At 49.1% G+C, this 17,447-nt stretch overlaps 1 protein-coding gene across 1 annotated transcript in view; it reads left to right on the plus strand.

Annotated features, from left to right (window-relative positions):
* Positions 1–17,447, plus strand: part of GRIK4 (glutamate ionotropic receptor kainate type subunit 4) — a 343,900-nt gene that overhangs the window by 259,863 nt on the left and 66,590 nt on the right. The gene's annotated exons all lie outside the window — the stretch shown is intronic.

Below are 17,447 nucleotides of genomic sequence, written 5' to 3' on the forward strand. Positions count from 1 at the left end.
CTAGCCATTGATGCCCACACTCCTGCAAAAAAGGATGTTTGGCGCTTCTAAGTTCCAGAACGCCTCCCAAGGCAGTCTTATTGTTTAGAACCCCCAGTCGAGGCGCCCTCTAGTGTTTAAACCTCAGAAAGCTGAATGGCCCATCCTGTCTTACTCATGTACTCAGTGACCTTGAGCCCGTTTCTTCAGCTCCTTTGGGCTGCCTTGTGACTTGTGGGGTGATTTCAGGGATGTCGGAGTCGGTGCACAGCCATGCCCTTATCAGCCCCTTAATGAGCTGTGACGTGGACTGGCAGGAAGAGGAAAGGATCCGGGACTCAAGGACATGCAGCTTCATACTGAGTGATCTGGGCAATCAGACCAGGATCTTAAAATTCACCCCAGATCTGCTTTCAAGTCAAAACACTGCTGCTTTGGTCTCATCAAGACATGGTTGGGTAGTATTAATTAATTAAGGAATTAACCCGTTCTTTCAATACATATGCTGGCCCTGATCTAAGCTTCAGTGCTTGGTATGTCTGTTCCGATGCCCCCTAGGATCACAACAGCCCTAAGGCCTGCAGCCCCGCTGTGTGACCTCTTCCCCAAGGTGCACAGATCAGAGGTTATAACAGCATAGCCTTGGGGCTGGCTAGTCAGTGTCCCAGACAGAAGAGACCTCGTAGGTCATCTCACCTAAATCTGTCACTTATATACAGATGAGGAAATGTAGGCTCAGGGAGGTTAAATAACCTGCCAGAGATCACACAGCTGGTAAGTTTAGAGTCAGCACTTAAGCCCTGGCCCAGCTGACTTGGGGCTTCCCTGCTGGCTCAGACGGTAAAGAGTCTGCCTGCAATGCAGGAGACCCGGATGTCAGGAAGATCTCCTGGAGGAGAGCATGACAACCCGCTTCACTATTCTTAGCTGGAGAATCCCCATGGACAGAGAAGCCTGGAATGGTACAGTAGATGGGGTCCCAAAGAGTCGGACACAACTGAGTGAGCTGACTTCAGTGCACATGGTCTGAGAGTGGGAATCTTGATGTTAAACCTAATTTCAGTTCACTTACTTACTAGCTGTGTGTTCTTGGGCAACTTTTTTTTATCCTTCCTACCCCATCCCCCAAGGCTTCAGTGTTTATCCAGAAAGAATTTTTGTAAGGATTTAAAATAACACACGCATGAGCATGCCCACACCCACAGAAAGTTTGACATACAGGAATCTCTCTATAGATCATTTGAGGAACGCAGTAGCCTCCTGGATGCAGAGTGATGGAGCGTAAAGAGTCATCTCCTGAGTCACCTCCACTGGGTGTTCTAGAGCCTCGGTCTTTCATATCCATGGTCACCTGCTTACCTAAGACTGTGGGGCTAGCCCTCATGGCGTGTTAGTTATGAAAGAGCACTCAAACATATTTTCTGCTTACTTTTGAAAATCATCAGAGCGTGTCTTTTGGTGTAAATCCCATTAAAAGTAGGAGTGTGGTTGGAGTGAAAACAAGTGGCTTCACGTCAGCTGGGCAGGTGACTGGCCTCTCAGCCCCAGGGCTGTGTCTGGGTAGGGGAAAAGCGCAGTGTGTCTGTTTGGGAGCCTCTTGGGTCTGCATTCATTTTGGCCCCAGTCCAACCCTTCACAAGCTGAGCCCACAGCAGTGATGGTGTGTTTTGGTGGAGGTGTACTTGGCAGAGAGGAGGAGATGGACTAAAGCTCGAAGAAGATGCCCTTGGAACATCCTCCTGGGTCACCCCAGTATATTTATTTAAAGTGAATTTTTCATTGATATTGTCGGAGATATTCACATATAGAGATGAATGAGACAGACACTAGGCCACTCTTTGGTGGAGGACCAGTTGCGTAAACGCAGAGTGAGAAAGGCTAGGATGGGGAGGGAGAGGGGCTGGTGAGAGGACTGGAGGAGGGCCTCCTGACTCTGGTTTGGAGGTGTAGGAAGGACACCTGCAGGAGATGATGCTTGACAACTCCAGGAGGAGCTGGCCAGGGGAGGCAGGGATGTGGCGGGAGAAGATGAAGCCAGGAGGGAGGGAACCAGGCAGAGTCCTGGCCTGGAGACAGGAAGGGGCATGGCAATTTCCGTTTTAGGATACTATGCCTGGAACAGAGCGTGGTGGGAAGTGAGCCTAGGAAGTGGGCAGTGGTCTATACAGCCTTCTACAGTGTGGAACATGGATGGATGGAGGGATGGGAAAGGCCTGGAGGCAGGGGACCAGGGAGAAGATGGAACTGTTGCAAGAGGTGTTGAGAACCAAAAGTAACTTAGGGGTCAAAAGAAGCCTTCAAAAGCTGTCTTTAAAGGTAAATTTTTCTGTAATATAGAATGGCTCAGTGGTAAAGAATCCTCCTGCCAATGCAGGAGACAGGAGTTCCATCCCTCACTAGGGAAGATCCCCTGGAAAAGGAAATGGCAACCCACACCAGTATTCTTGCCTGGAGAATCCCATGGACAGAGGAACCTGGAGGGCTACAGTCCATGGGGTTGTAAAAGAGTCAGACAGACTTAGCGACGAAAAATAAATACAGTCTTTATAAAATATATGTGTTTAAAAAAATTACTTGTAATTCCACCAGCCAGCAATACCCATGGTTAACATTTCAATATGATCCCTTCTGATTTCTTAACGAGTAGGTACTTACACAAGTTTTTTTCTTAAATGAGATCATAGTATAATTCTGTTTGGTAACTTGTGGAAGCTATTTAACAGATGCATTGTCAGGACTCGAGGACTGAATGGACGTGGCCCACAGGAGCGGGACAAGAGTAGAATGGATGACACCCAGGTTTCTGACGTGGACGCTGACATGGATGTCTGGGTGGATGGTGGTGCCAGTCTTTGAGGTGGAAAACCCAGGAGAAAAACAGGTCTGGGAGGAAAGAGGGGGATGATTTCCACTTTGGAAATGGTAACTGTGAAAAGCCTTTTGGACACGTAGGTAGAGATGCTCAGCAGTGAGTTGGTTAGAGTGGGCTCTGCAGCTCCAGGTTTAGGTGCTGGCGTAGTTGGTGAGCTGTAGGTGGTTTGAAGCTGTGAGGAGGGATGGAACCCTCTGGGAGAAAATCATACATTCAAGAGGGAGGAGAGGGAGGAGAGCCTGTGAAGGCTGCTGAGAGAGGCGGGTAAAGAAGCTTCCCACCTCTTGAAAGGAAGCACGAAAGAGCCTTCCATCAGATTTAGAATGCAGAGGCCACGGACAAGAGTGGTTTCGGTGGGTGGCTGCACTGAAATCACACTGCAGTGGTTGGATCATTGTGGAATACTCTTTACAGAAGCTTCACTCTTGTGGGAAAGCAAGATAAAGAAAGGGTTGTAGCTAGAAGGAGCTGTGGAGCTGAAAGGTTGGCTGTTGTTTAAAATGAAATCACTTGTGGAAGCGGCTGTTGGGAGTTGAGAGCGTGTGTGTCTCTTAGGCATTGGGGAGAGGAAGGGATAGTCACGTGGCTGGAACGGAGTCCTGGTGGGGATCACGGTGGGCAGGACAGAGGGTGGGGGAACGATGCATTCCTGAAGGGGTTTGGGGTCCTCGCCGAGGCATGAACGGGTCACTGGGAAGCAGTGCAGTCAGGGGTGTGCCTGTCCTGCTGTTGTCCTAGTCACCCTCCCCCGCCCCCGACGTCGTACACACATGTATGCGTTGATTTCATGTTTGAAACTTCTTTCATAGCACTGACTCTTTATCCTCCATAATGCCTCTGTGAAGTGAATCCCTGCGGCTTAGAAATGCAAATGATTCACCCCCGGTCCCACAGCCAGCAGATGGGCACCTGAGTCCTTATGGCCTCTCCTGATGGACTTACACCCTCATCTCCCTCCAGCCATGAATGGTGCTCTCTTCCAAGAGGTCTTTCTAGGCAGAGCCTGTGGAGGATGCTGAGAACTTGGTACCCACGTCTGACTCTGGCCCATAAAGGGGCTGCACTCTATTTGTAAAGTGAGTGGATGACCTCTCTGACCCCTTCTCCTCTCCCTCAGTTGTGTGTGAAGCTTTCTTGTGGGTTCAGCCCTGAGCACTGGTATCCTGGAAGGGGAGAGATTGCATTTCACATCCTAGGGGCCCAGCTTGGAAAAGAGTAAAGCACATTCAGGAAGAGAGAGAGAGCCCCCCTCAGGCTTCAAAGCTCAGAACCAAGTCCCCTGTTGGCAGTCAATGCCAGGTTGGCAGAACAGCCCATTTAAGTTCAAAGAGAAAGGGGCTTTAGAAGGCTTAAATTCAAGGCTCATAAGCTTTGGACATCAAATAGCTCTTACCAATGACATTTTGATGAATTAAGTGTAGATGAAGCTGAAATGCCTCATTCCATTTCCCCTCCTGGGCCCCTAGGAGAAGGACTGTGAAGGTTTGCTGGAGACCTGGTGGGGTGGGCTGTCTGTGGCCTCGATCCACTGGGAAAGTTGTTGAGAGACATTTTGCTGAACTAAAAAAAAAAAAAAAAAAATGCAACTAGTCCCCTGGGATTCCTTTTCACCTTGAAGCCAGAGACTATTTTAACTGAAAATAGGTCATGGAATTCTGTTCTTTAAAATCAAGATACTGATCCAGGGGCTCAAACTGAATGCTCAACTCTTTTCCCATGTGACGGCCAGGTTCAAGGGGGGGGACTTTTTCTTCCTCTGAAAGCCTGCTCCCTGCGTTTACTCAGGTAGGAAGAGGTGGGCTCCAGTGATAATTCAGCAAGTCATTCATTCATTCACTCATTCATCCAAGTGCCCACTCTCTGACAAGCACTGTTTGGATGGGAGGGATTGCTGGTAAGGAGCTCAGGACCTACTCAGAGAGACAAATGAACCACGAATTCCAGTACCGTGTGATACATGCTCTATTAATGATATTAACCATGCTGACAAAGGTCCATATAATCAAAGCTATGGTGTTTCCAGTGGTCATGTATGCATATGAGAGTTAGACCATCAGGAAGGCTGAGTGCTGAAGAATTGATGCTTTTGAACTGTGGTGCTGGAAAAGATGCTGGAGAGTCCCTTGCACAGCAAGGAGATTAAATTAGTCAATCCTAAGGGAAATCAAACCTGTATATTCATTGGAAGGACTGATTCTGAAGCTGAAGCTCCAATACTTTGGCCACCTAATGCAAAGAGCCTACTCACTGGAAAAGACCCTGAGGCTGGGAAAGATTGAAGGCAGGAGGAAAAGGGGAGACAGAGGACAAGATGGTTGGATGGCATCATCGACTCAATGGATGTGAGTCTGAGCAAACGTCAGGAGATAGTGAAGGACAGGGAAGCCTGGTGTGCTGCAGTCCGTGGGGTCGCAAAGAGTTAGGCACAACTTAGTGACTGAACAACGACAACAATGATGAAGGCAACAATGACCGACAGTTATTAAGTGTTTCCTGTGGGCCAGGCACTGTATTGCACGCTTGACTCGTTTGTCTTCACGATAACCAGATGTTCCAGGTGAGGAAACTGAGTCACGAAGCAGAGAACGTGGGTCGCACGGGTAGTGAGTGACACTGGTAGGGCTGGTGGAAGCACGAACAAGGCATGAACAGGAATGAGCAGGGAAGGACTCACCCGGGAAGGGACCATGAAACAGAGTGATACAGATGGAGGAGCATCATCTCAATAGAAAAGAATATTCTTGGTGCAGAAAATGCTGAGATTATACCAGGCAGTGCAAATGGTTCTGTGCGGCTGGCACCAAGTATGGCAGGGAGTGGAGGTGGGTAGAGCTATAGGCAGGGGCCAGTGGTGACAGGATTTATCTGTTTGTATATTTAAACTATGTCCAGAGGGCTAATGGGGAGCTTTTGAAGAGAGAGAGGTGGTTGGTTTGTTTTATTCCAGGAGGGGAGGAGTGCTGTAATTGGCTTTGGTCCCGGAAAGTTAGTCTGGGAGGCAAGATGGGGATGGATTGGATGTGGGAAGACCAGATTCAGTTACGCTTATCAGAGAGTGGTCCAGTGATGCAGGGACCCAAATAAAAGCAGGGTCAGTGAAGATGACCGGGAGAAAACGGCGACAGTGTGGGGTCTCGGCATTTCATTCTAGGACCTACTGAGTGGGGGAGCTCCCCTTTCGTGGGGACTTCTAAGCAGGTCGTCCTGCCTCTCAGAAGAAGGAAGGCTGTCTGACTCTGGGCAAGGTCCTTCCTGGAATGGCTTCTTGTGGCATGTGTGTCAAGCAGTGGTCCCGGCATACAACCCCCGAGACGCGGGAAGGGAAGAAATCCATCTTGTCTGGTTCATTATCCACAGGCTGTCGTCCTTGAGAATAAAAGGGCCAGACCCCTGGGCTGCTTCCTGGACCACAACCGCCTTTGCTCTCCATCTCTCATCAGACCCTCCCTTACAACTGTCTGTCTCATCTGGAGTCCTCAAAGGTTCCTTTCTGTTACTCGAGTCCTTTCACCCGCCCGATAAAAGCCAAGAAAAGCAGTTTTGAAACTGCAGCCGCTGTGCCTTTCTTCTGAGACGTCTGTCTCAGCTGCCGCCCATGCAGCTACCCAGCTGCTGTCTGTCTCTGCAACCGCTGTCCTCTCTCCACATTTATGGCTGGAGTGCACACCCCCGAGAAGACTGCGGCTGGGCCTCTGGACCCACAGCCTGCAATGAACATGATGAGCCCTAGACAATACCCTACCTACTACCGGCTTTCAGCTGAGGGCTCTGTCGTGGGCCTTCAGACTTTTTCCTCTTGCTCTCCATGGCTCTGTAGAGAATTAGAATGGGGGGAGTGGTCATCTGATGAAGGCACAGTGTCCTTTTTCAAAGCTGAGCCCCCAGGAGGGAGAGCAGGATGATAACAGCTGCTGACAAAGGCAGCCACTGTGTAGGAGCTCAGCAGATGCTATTTCATTTAATCCGTGCATGGTCTGAGAGGGATTGTTACTCCATTTTGCAGATGAAATGGAGGCTCAGAGAGTCAGCAATGAACCCAAGCGCAGACTCACAGCAAGCAGCCAGGGCCCGGATTCATACGCTATTCAGACCCCTGTCTTGAGCGCGTCTTACTGCACCACCAGGGACGCATGAGAACTGGTGGCTGGAATGGATTTTTGCATGATTTTGGTACAGCTTCCTGTCCCCTGCATCTGCTTGCTAGGAGAATGGAGAGGAAGGAATAGGCTGGACCGGGAGAATGGCAACGAAAGAGAGGAGGCGCTGCACGGCCAGACTGAGAGGGACACAGGGATGATAGTTGCATCCTCGACTGCATTATCTGGGAAGTGGGTGTTATAACTACTTCCTTTTTACGGACTGAGAACACACAGCCCCAGAGAGGCCAGCACCTAGAAGCACTAGGATTTGAAACCAGGTCTCTTTTCTCCAGGAGCTCTCCCACTGAAAAGGCAGACAGATGGCAGAAGTTATTTTAACACCAAGTTGTATGGAATAAAGCTCTGTTATAGATATAAACGACATCATTTTCAACTGACAAAGTAGGAGGCAGAAATGACTCCTCACTGGGGACCGCTGGGATGGCTTCTTAGTGGCAGGGAGACTGGCAGCTCCTTGCGGGCAAGCACAGCATCTCATTCCTCTTGATACCCCCATGCACCTAACGCAGTGCTTGGGACACAGCAAAGTGTATCAGACAGTTCCTTTAGGTCATGCCAAGCAAGGCACCAGGTGATAAGTGTTCCCTGAATAAACTTAGGGAGTTCATTCCTTAGCAGGTTTCTATCAACCCAGTTGATAACCGGAGGCTTGGAAAACTGGGCCATGAATTGATTAATCAATCAGCAGATTGTAATTTAACACAGTGAGTCAGTTACTGTGCTCGAGGTTTGGAGGGAAAGGAAAGATGAGGTTTGGTTCTGTCTTTGAGAGCTTACAGGCGAGGTGATATGGAGGTAGGCAGAATACAGACATGAGAAAGAAGCCGTGTGCCCCAGGGTGGGCAGGAGAGAGGGGAGTAGGTTTCTAAGGGAGCCTTCAGCAGGGCAGGACCAGGGAGTGACAGTGTACGTCAGCTGTGAGGGTGTACAGCTTAAATGCTCATCTCCTAAGAAGCAGTGTCAAGATGGTCCCCTCTCTGGGATCATGGAACATGAGGCCCACAGAATCAGCCGCAGATTCAGGAGGAGAGAGCAGAGCTTTGCCTGGCTGTCCTGAGACTCCGGGAAGGTTCTTCCTACTGAAGAAGCTGCTATGGATGGGAACCCCAGGGGTTTTGCAGTTCAGTTATGTTCACAGCGACTCCAGCAGCTCCAGACTGGTAACGCCTCCAAACCCCATGGGTGTCTAGAAAATGGCCTGGGAAATTTGTCAGAAGGCTCCCTTCTTGGAAATTATTTCCGCCTTCCCAGCCGAGTACCAGCTGTTTAGGAGAGTGAGGGTCTGCAGAGTAAGTGAAAGTAGATTAATTAAGGCATCTGAAAGCCTTCTGAGAGATTGGCTTGCTGTGACACAGAAGAGCCAGGCAGTGGGGAACTGATTTGGGGCAGGAGTGGGGACGGAAGCTGCGAAAGTGGGACCTTAATATCTCCTAAGAGTCCTGTAGTCCTGATTGCCTGCCTCACATGGCAGAGGTGAGGTGTCATCTACGGGCTTGACCATGCATCGGGCTGTAATCTGAGGTCAGGGGTGCTTTGAAGAGGTCCGGTTGGGCATGAGGACACTTATCCTCTGTCTTTTTCCCCAAAGTGAAAGGAAAGTTGCTCAGTCGTGTCCAACTCTTCGAGACCCCATGGACTAAACAGTCCATGGAATTCTCCAGGCCAAAATCCTGGAGTGGGTAGCCTCTCCCTTCTCCAGGGGATCTTCCCAACCCAGGGATCGAACCTAGGTCTCCCACATTGCAGGCAGATTCTTTACCAGCTGAGCCACAAGAGAAGCCCCTTGTTCCCCAAAGTACTCGCTAATTCAGCTGCTGATTTTTCTCCAAAGCCTGAGTCTCTGATGTTACTAACCCTGTGTCTTGTACCTCCCTTCCCTCTAGGAGCTAAGGATGCTTTTCCTGAACCTGGGGCCAGGGCCCTACTCACCCTATTTAAGTGCTTCCCATCCTCAGGCACTACTACCTACCCCTACAGGCATTGATTCAACACTGGTTGTGACTTCAGGTTAGATTAGACCCAGTTTTTCCTTTCACTAGGTTCACATTCTACCTTTACAGAGCTCCAAGGACGGTTGTACAAGTTGTATATTGTACAAGGGGTGGATGGGGACTGAAACCCAGCCTCACGCAGCTCACCATGCGTGTGCTCTGGTGTGAGTCTCTGCTGCTGCTGCTGCTGCTAAGTCACATCAGTCATGTCCGACCCTGTGCGACTCCATAGATGGCAGCCCACCAGGCTCCCCCGTCCCTGGGATTCTCTAGGCAAGAACACTGGAGTGGGTTGCCATTTCCTTCTCCAATGCATGAAAGTGAAAAGTGAAAGTGAAGTCACTCAGTTGCATCTGATTCTTTGTGACCCCATGCTCCTCTGTCAATGGGAGTTTCCAGGCAAGAGTACTGGAGTGGGTCGCCAGTACCTTCTCTGGGTGTGAGCGTCTATCTACCTGTAAATTTTCCTCCTGCAAAGACATCTTTAGTTTGCTAAGTCATGTGCCCACTAAGTTTGCTAGGAGGATCAATGTTTATAATTTGTACAATGGCCCCCAACTATAACAGGAATGAGGCCCAGTGCATAAAAATAATGAGACCACAGCATGAGATATATGCAAAATGGGATCATATACAAAATTTTATGGGAATACAGGAAAAAAAGAAATTATTCAGCTCCAGGAAGCCAGGCAAGACTTTAGAGCAGCAATAACAATAATAATAGCTATTGTTTATTGAGGAGCTACTACCTGCCAGGCAATTCTTATGCATCATTTCCTCTCCGACAACAGTCTTACAAATAAATGTTATTATTCACAGTTTATAGTGAGGATGCTGAGGTTAGCTCCAGCTTAACAGAGAGACTAACTCAGCTAACAAGTTGATTGATTCTGGAATTCAAAACCAAGCCTGACATCAAAGTTCATGGTCATTCTAACACACTGTGGTGCCTCTAAGGGAAGTAATAGTCAAGTTGAACCTTAATGGATAAGTAGGAATTTGACATGGAGAGGGCAATGGCAGCCCACTCCAGTGCTCTTGCCTGGAAAATCCCACGGACAGAGGAGCCGGGTAGGCTGCAGTCCATGGGGTCGATAAGAGTTGGATACGACTGAGTGTCTTCACTTTCACTTTTCACTTGCATGTACTGGAGAAGGAAGTGACAACCCGCTCCAGTGTTCTTACCTGGAGAATCCAGGGGACGGAGGAGGCTGGTGGGCTGCCGTCTATGGGGTCGCACAGAGTCGGACGCAACTGAAGCGACTTAGCAGCAGCAGCAGCAGCAGGAATTTGACAAGAGCCAAGGAGGGAAGAGTTACAGGCAGAGGGAACTGTGTGGGCAAAGACACGGAGTTTGAAATATGTGACAGGTGTAAGGAACACAGACAGAGCAATGTGGCTGCATCATAGGTTAAAGAGAGATCAGGGCTTGAGGTGACGCTGGAGATAAAGTGTGGGACAGATTGTGAATATCACTGTAGGGAGCTTGGACCATATTTGAAAGCTAGTAGGCAGTTGCTGGGGGTTTCCAGGTGGCTCAGTGGTAAAGAATCCTCTTGCCAAGCAGGAGACACTGCTTCAATCTCTGGGTCTGAGAGATCCCCTAGAGAAGGAAATGACAACCCACACCAGTATTCTTGCCTGGGAAATCCCATGGACAGAGGAGCCTGGTGGGCTACAGTCCATGAGGTCACTAAGAGTCAGACACAACTTAGTGACTGAGCGTGCACACACGCACACACATGCACACACGCACACACACGCACAGGGAGCTGCCGGAGTTTCTTTAAGGGGGGCAGTGATGTGAATAGATCTTTTGTCTGGAAGTAGATTCTAGAGCAGCGGTTCTCAAAGTGTGGTCCGTGAGTCAGCAGCATCAGCATTACCTAGGACTTGTGAGCAACTCAAATTCTGGGGTCCCATCCAGACCTGCTGAATCAGACAGTCTGGAGTAGGGCCTGGCAACATGCATTTTCACAGGCCCTCCAGGTGGTTGTAATGCACAGTCAAGTTCGAGGACCCCAAGTGCCCTTGGAATCCACTCAACTGGACAGATGGAGTGGGGAAGAACTAGGAGCAATGAGGCCAGTGCAGAAACTACTGAATAATTCCAGTAAAGACTTGAGTGATGACAGCGGCAGTCAGATCCGAGTGGTAGTGATGGATTACGTGGGCGTCTCAGAGGCAGGATGGATGGGGCTTGGTCATTGAATGAAGAGACAGCAGGGAGGTAGGGCAGGGAGACTCTGGCTGACTCCTGGTCTCGGTTTTAGAGGACAAATGCCTGGTGAAGTCACGAACTGAGAAACAGTCTCTGGAAAAAACAAGTTGCTTTAGATGGCAGAGACGAGGAGTAGATGACATGGGTCTGAAGTACAGGCAGAACTTGGAGGTGGAGAAATATAGTGCGGGGGAAAGATGGGCGAGAGGGCAGAGCTGGGCCCGAGCTCCTTTGGAGGGTCACCAGAGGCAGGAGGTAGTGAAATGGGGGGAGCCGAGCATGCTCAGCCATCCTCCACCGCCCTCCCCATGCCACAGCACCCACCCCGGGTGCTTGGACAAGCCAGCCAGTGTTTCTGATCCACCCCACTCCACATTTTTGTCCTCAAAATGGAGATAGTAGCATCCACCCCAGGGTTATTATGAGATATCAATGAACTGTAATGTCCTCAGTATCCCTGGCATGCTGTGACTCTCAGACAAGGTCAGACCTCTTCTCTCCTTCCCTGCTGTCTGTTACCTGCCTCTCCCATAAGACTCTGCTTGCACTTCCTCTCCGGACCTAAAGCCTTGGTCCCTCCTCCATCCATCCCCAGACACGTGGGTCCACAGGCCTGCCTTTCTGCGAGATGTGCCCTTCCAGGGCTGGGTCCTTCCCTGTCCCAGGCTGGCCTGGGTTAATTGGGTTAATTTCTCCTTGCCACACCTGTCTGGAGACCACAAAAGTGTAGCTGATCAAGACAAAACTGAAGCACCATGTGTTTGGTCATGCTCCTGTGGCCTGAGCTCTGACTGCCTTCTAAAGGCTAGCTGCATCAGTGGAACCTGCCGTGGTTCCGAACCCCTCTCCTTGCCCTCTTGTCTGGGGAAAGTAGACACAAGGAACAGAAATTCCCTCCAGAGGAATGGCCTCTGGGTCCTCTCTTGCAAGAGACATAGCCTCTGTTAGGCGACAAGGTGGTGGCATCGGTGGCAGGTTCACATGTCCTTTTGATCATAGAAAAAAATACCTTGAGTTGGAAGTCTAGGTGTGTCCCTGAGCTTTAAGCTGGTGCCAAATCTCCCTGGGCCAACATTTGCTCCCTTGTTCAGTGAGCAAAAACATTTCCTCCATGTTCTACCTTCATCAAGCAAGGAGTAACTAAAGAACCTCTTGATGAGGGTGAAAGAGGAGAGTGAAAAAGCTGACTTAAAACTCAGCATTCAAAATCTAAGATCATGACATCTGGTCTCATCACTTCATGGCAAATAGGGGGGAAAAAGTGAAAACAGTGACAGATTTTATCTTCTTGGGCTCCAAAAATCACTGTGGACGGTGACTTCAGCCATGAAATTAAATGGCACTTGCTCCTTGGAAGGAAAGCTATAACAAACCTAGACAGTATATTAAAAAGCAGACATAGCACTTTGCTGATAAAAGATCTGTATAGCCAAAGCTATGGTTTTTCCACTAGTCATGTACGGTTGTGAGAGTTGGATCATAAAGAAGGCTGAGCACCAAAGAATTGATGCTTTCAAATTTGTGGTGCTGGAGAAGAATCTGGAGAGTCCCTTGGACTGCAAGGAAATCAAACCAGTCAATCCTAAAGGAAATCAATCCTGAATATTCATTGGAAGGACTGATGCTGAAGCTGAAGCTCCAATGCTTTGACCACCTGATGCAAAGAGCTGACTCATTGGAAAATGCTGGGAAAGACTGAGGGTGGGAGGAGAAGGGGGTGAAAGAGGATGAGATGATTGGATAGTATCACTGACTCAATGGACATGAGTTTGAGCAAACTCCAGGAGATAGTGAAGGACAGGGAAGCCTGGCGTGCTGCAATCCATGGGGTCGAAAAGAGTAGGACATGATTTAGCAACTGACTAACTACCACCTTCATCAGTCACAATTTCACCAATGTCCCTACCATCTGAAGAAGTGATTAAGAGCTCACAAGACCCTGCATCTCCCATCACCAGCTCCACTCCCTCTGACCTTCTCTTGACTCCTTGTTCACAGCATGCCCAGTTCCAGCACATGGTCTGTGCTCTTGCTTCTAGCAGAAATCTGTTCCTTCAGAGTCTCCAATCTACTGCTTCTACCTGGTTATCTAGGTCTAATCCAGATGTTGCCTCCTCCAGGAAGTATTCTTTCTCTGCCACCTAGGGGACCGCCATCCTGTCTCTGAACCCCTCTCTTCCACAGTACCTTGTTGTATGATCTTCAAAGAAACTGTTGCCAAATGAAATCACCTTGCTTACTGTGAGACTAGAACGCAAGTTCTCTGAGATCAGAAATTACATTTGTCTTGTTCATCTGTATGCTGATGGCACCTGGAACACCCCCCAGCATACTTAGGAATTACAGGATGGATAAAATTGTCGATAAATGGGTGGATGGATGGATGGATGGATGGATGAATAGATGGGTGGATTGATGGATGGTAAATAAATACGTGGGTAGATCGATGGATGGACTTCCCAGATGGTGCTAGTGGTAAAGAACCTTGATGCTTGAATCAGGAAGATCCCCTGGAGGAGGTCAGAGCAGCCCACTCTAGTATTCTTTCCCGGAGAATCCCATGGCAGAGGAGCCTGGCAGGCTGTGGTCTGCCTGGGCTGCACAGAATCAGACATGACTGAAACGACTTAGCACTCACACACTCAGATGGAAGGATGGTAGATAAAAGTTTGGGTGGATGGCTGGATGGATGGTAGATAAATGGGTGGGTGGGTGGATGGATGGATGGTAGATAAATGGGTTGATAGATGGATGGATGGGTGGTAGGTAAATGGATGGGTGGATGGATGGATAAGTAGATGGATGGGATGCTGTGAAGACATGTATAAAAGAATGAACCATTATAGCCCTTGACCCCAGAGACCTCAGAGCCTGGACAGAACATTCCAATGCCAAGAACCAGTGGTAGATTTTCAGATGATCCCTTTGACTGGTAACAGGAAAAACACACAGTGGCCCAGAAGTGCTGGCGCATTCAGCAGGCTGGGGCAGCAGAGATGCCATGGGCACCCATACACTTCCCATTCAAATCCCTGCCTCCCTTCCCGGCTCCACCTTCCCCTGGTCCCCAAAGCTGGGCCCTCAGCTCACCCTGGTGTATGTGCAACCCCGCCCTATATCCGACGCCAATATTGTCTTGAGAAAGAGGAGCTTAAGCCCCCTCCCCATCTTTCCTCTCCTCATGGGGTGGGAATGTCTGGGGTGAGTTGTCTGACTCTGAAATTGACCCCATCTTCTAGTTTGCTCTCTGAGTCACAGCCCTCTGTCTTCAGTCTTTAAGCTTTAGTTGGCCTAAATGGTTGTCTGCTCAACTCTCATCACACACACATTTTCCGACTGCCTTTGTTTTACATATATTTTTTTTTCTTATTTATTTATTTATTTATTTATCTTCATTTGTTTTGACTGTGCTGGGTCTCAGTTACAATTCATGGAATCTTTAGTTGTGACATGCAAACTCTTAGTTATGGCATGTGGGATCTAGTTCCCTGACCAAGAACCGAACTTGGGCCCCCTACAATAGGAGCAGAGTCTCAGCCACTGGACCACCAAGGATGTCCCCTCCAACTGCCTTTGCAATCAACCTCTGCTTGCGCTTGCCGGTTTTATTTCCTCGAGTATAGGTGTTGGTAGAGAGAGTGACACCATGTACACCATGAAGCAGGCGCTTCATAGACATCTGAGTCATCTCCCCTGAGACTCCTGTATTCTGAGCTCAACCCCTTGTGGCTCCCTAGGCTGACCTTTCACCTGTTCCTTGGGTGATATTGCACCAAAGATAGTCATGGGTGCTGTTTATTGAGCACGTACTAGATGCCAGGTGCAGTGCTAATAGTTCCTCTACAAATATTATCTCATCTAATGAAGCACAAGCTGGAATCAAGATTTCCAGGAGCAATATCAGTAACCTCAGATACGTAGATGACACCACCCTTATGCCAGAAAGTGAAGAGGAACTAAAGAGCCTCTTGATGAAAGTGAAAGAAGAGAGTGAAAAAGCTGACTTAAAACTCAACATTCAAAAAACGAAGATCATAGCATCTGGTCCCATCTTTTCATGCCAAATAGATGGGGAAACAGTGAGAGACTTTATTTTCTTGGGCTCCAAAATCATTGCAGATGGTGAATGCAGCCATGAAATTAAAAGACACTTGCTCCTTGGAAGAAAAGCTATGACTAACCTAGACAGAATATTAAAAACCAGAGACATTATTTTGCTGACAAAGGTCTGTCTAGTCAAAGCTATGGTTTTTCCAGTAGTCATGTACACATGTGAGAGTTGGACCATCAAGAAAGCTGAGTGCCGAAGAATTGATGCTTTTGAAATGTGGTGTTGGAGAAGAGTCTTGAGAGTCCTTTGGACAGCAAGGAGATCAAACCAGTCAATCCTAAAAGAAATCAACCCTGAATACTCATTGGAAGGACTGATGCTAAAGCTGAAGCTCCAGTTCTTTGGCTACCTGATGCGAAGAACCGACTTACTGGAAAAGACCCTGATGCTGGGAAAGATTGAAGGCAGGAGGAGAAGGCCAGGCGACAGGAGGAGATGGTTGGATAGCATCACCGATTCAATGGACATGAGTTTGAGCAAGCTCCGGGAGATAGTGGTGGACAGGGAAGCCTGATGTGCTGCAGTCCATGGGGTCACAAAGAGTTGGATACAACTGAGTGACTGAAGTGAACTGAATCTTCAAAGAACCTGACAAAGTAAAGTATTCTGATCCCTGTTTTATAAATCAGCAAACAGGCTCAGAGGTTCATTTGTCCAAAATCATGGGGCTGAGAAGTGCCAGAATCAGATTCCAAATTCAAATGGCTTTGCAGTGTGTCCTCTTGAGTACTGTGGGGAGCCGCCTAGAACACCTGCCATATTTGCTCATCCAGCCGTCTCTGGGTCATCAGATCCTGCCACAGTGGCTCCCTGCCCACTCCAGCCCCCACCCCCAGCCAGCGGGCACTGCTCATCCCTTGCCTTGTGCGTGCACACAGTCACTCAGTCATGTCCAATTCTTTGCAACCCTACGGACTCTCGTCCACCAGGCTCCTCTGCCCATGGGATTCTCCAAGCAAGAATATTGGAGTCAGTTGCTATGCCCTCCTCCAGGGGATCTTCCTGTTCCAGGAATCGAACCCACATCTCCTGAGTTTCCTGCATTGGCAGGCAGGACCTTTACCACTAGGGCCACCTGGGAAGCCCCTTGCCTTCCCAGGAATAAATAGCTCTGCTCCGGAGCAACCATATGCGACAGTCCCCTCTGTCATTCCACCATCCATCCCTCACTCCAGAAATGAATTCACACCAGAAGGTCTTGTGTTTTCAACTTGCTTGTTGTCATGGCTTGGCCTCACCATCTCAGTTCTTGGCCAGAAGCCTTATCTGCTTTAGGGGGCTTATTCACAGATTATTCTTCTGGCCATCCTATAGCTTGTCAGGAGCAACTGACATCCCACCATTTGTCAGCGGGAGAACCAGAAATGGCTCAGTGGTGCCAACGGCAGTGTTGGCAGCTCTGGAGACGGCTGTCTGAAAGCCCCATTCTGCCCTGCCCTTTCCAGAACCTATGGCATTATTCCTTCTGCGGTCCTCAGGTGAGCTCCCTTGCTCAGTGACAAACTTCAGCCCCTGCTGTGTCTACATTTGCAATTTAGGCAACAGGGTGAAGGCCTAGATCTTTAAAAATGGCAGCGGGTGGTCCATTCAGTGAATTTGAACAGCCCAGAAGGACTGTCAACTTTTGCTGAATGGATCCTTTATCCACATCCAGGACACGCCCTGAGCACACCTGCCTGGGCTTGGATGGCAGCAGGCTGCGGACCCGGCCGGCTACCCGGGGTTGGTGAATGGTGGGGTACAGGCAGGAGATCGAAGCAGAGGGTGGATGTGGTCAGTAAGTACAGCAGATCAGCGGCTGTGTCAGCTGGTGTCAGTCTGACCAAAAGTGAAGGGGAGTCAGTAGGAGCCAATCAGGTAGGAGAGTTCGACCTTCAAAAACCCCGCCAGACGGTCCAGTGGTTAAGAATCTGCCTTGCAATGCAGGAGACACTGGTTTAATCCCTGGTCCAGGGTCTTCCCTGGTGGCTCAGCGGTAAAGAAACTACCAACCAATGCAGGAGACTCAGGAGATGCAGGTTCAATCCTGGGTCGAGAAGATCCCCTGGAGGAAATGGCAACCGATTCCAGTATTCTTGCCTGGAAAATTCCATGGACAGAGAAGTCTGAAGGG

The sequence above is a fragment of the Budorcas taxicolor genome, chromosome 15 (assembly GCF_023091745.1).
Source record: "Budorcas taxicolor isolate Tak-1 chromosome 15, Takin1.1, whole genome shotgun sequence".
Taxonomy (NCBI): domain Eukaryota; kingdom Metazoa; phylum Chordata; class Mammalia; order Artiodactyla; family Bovidae; genus Budorcas; species Budorcas taxicolor.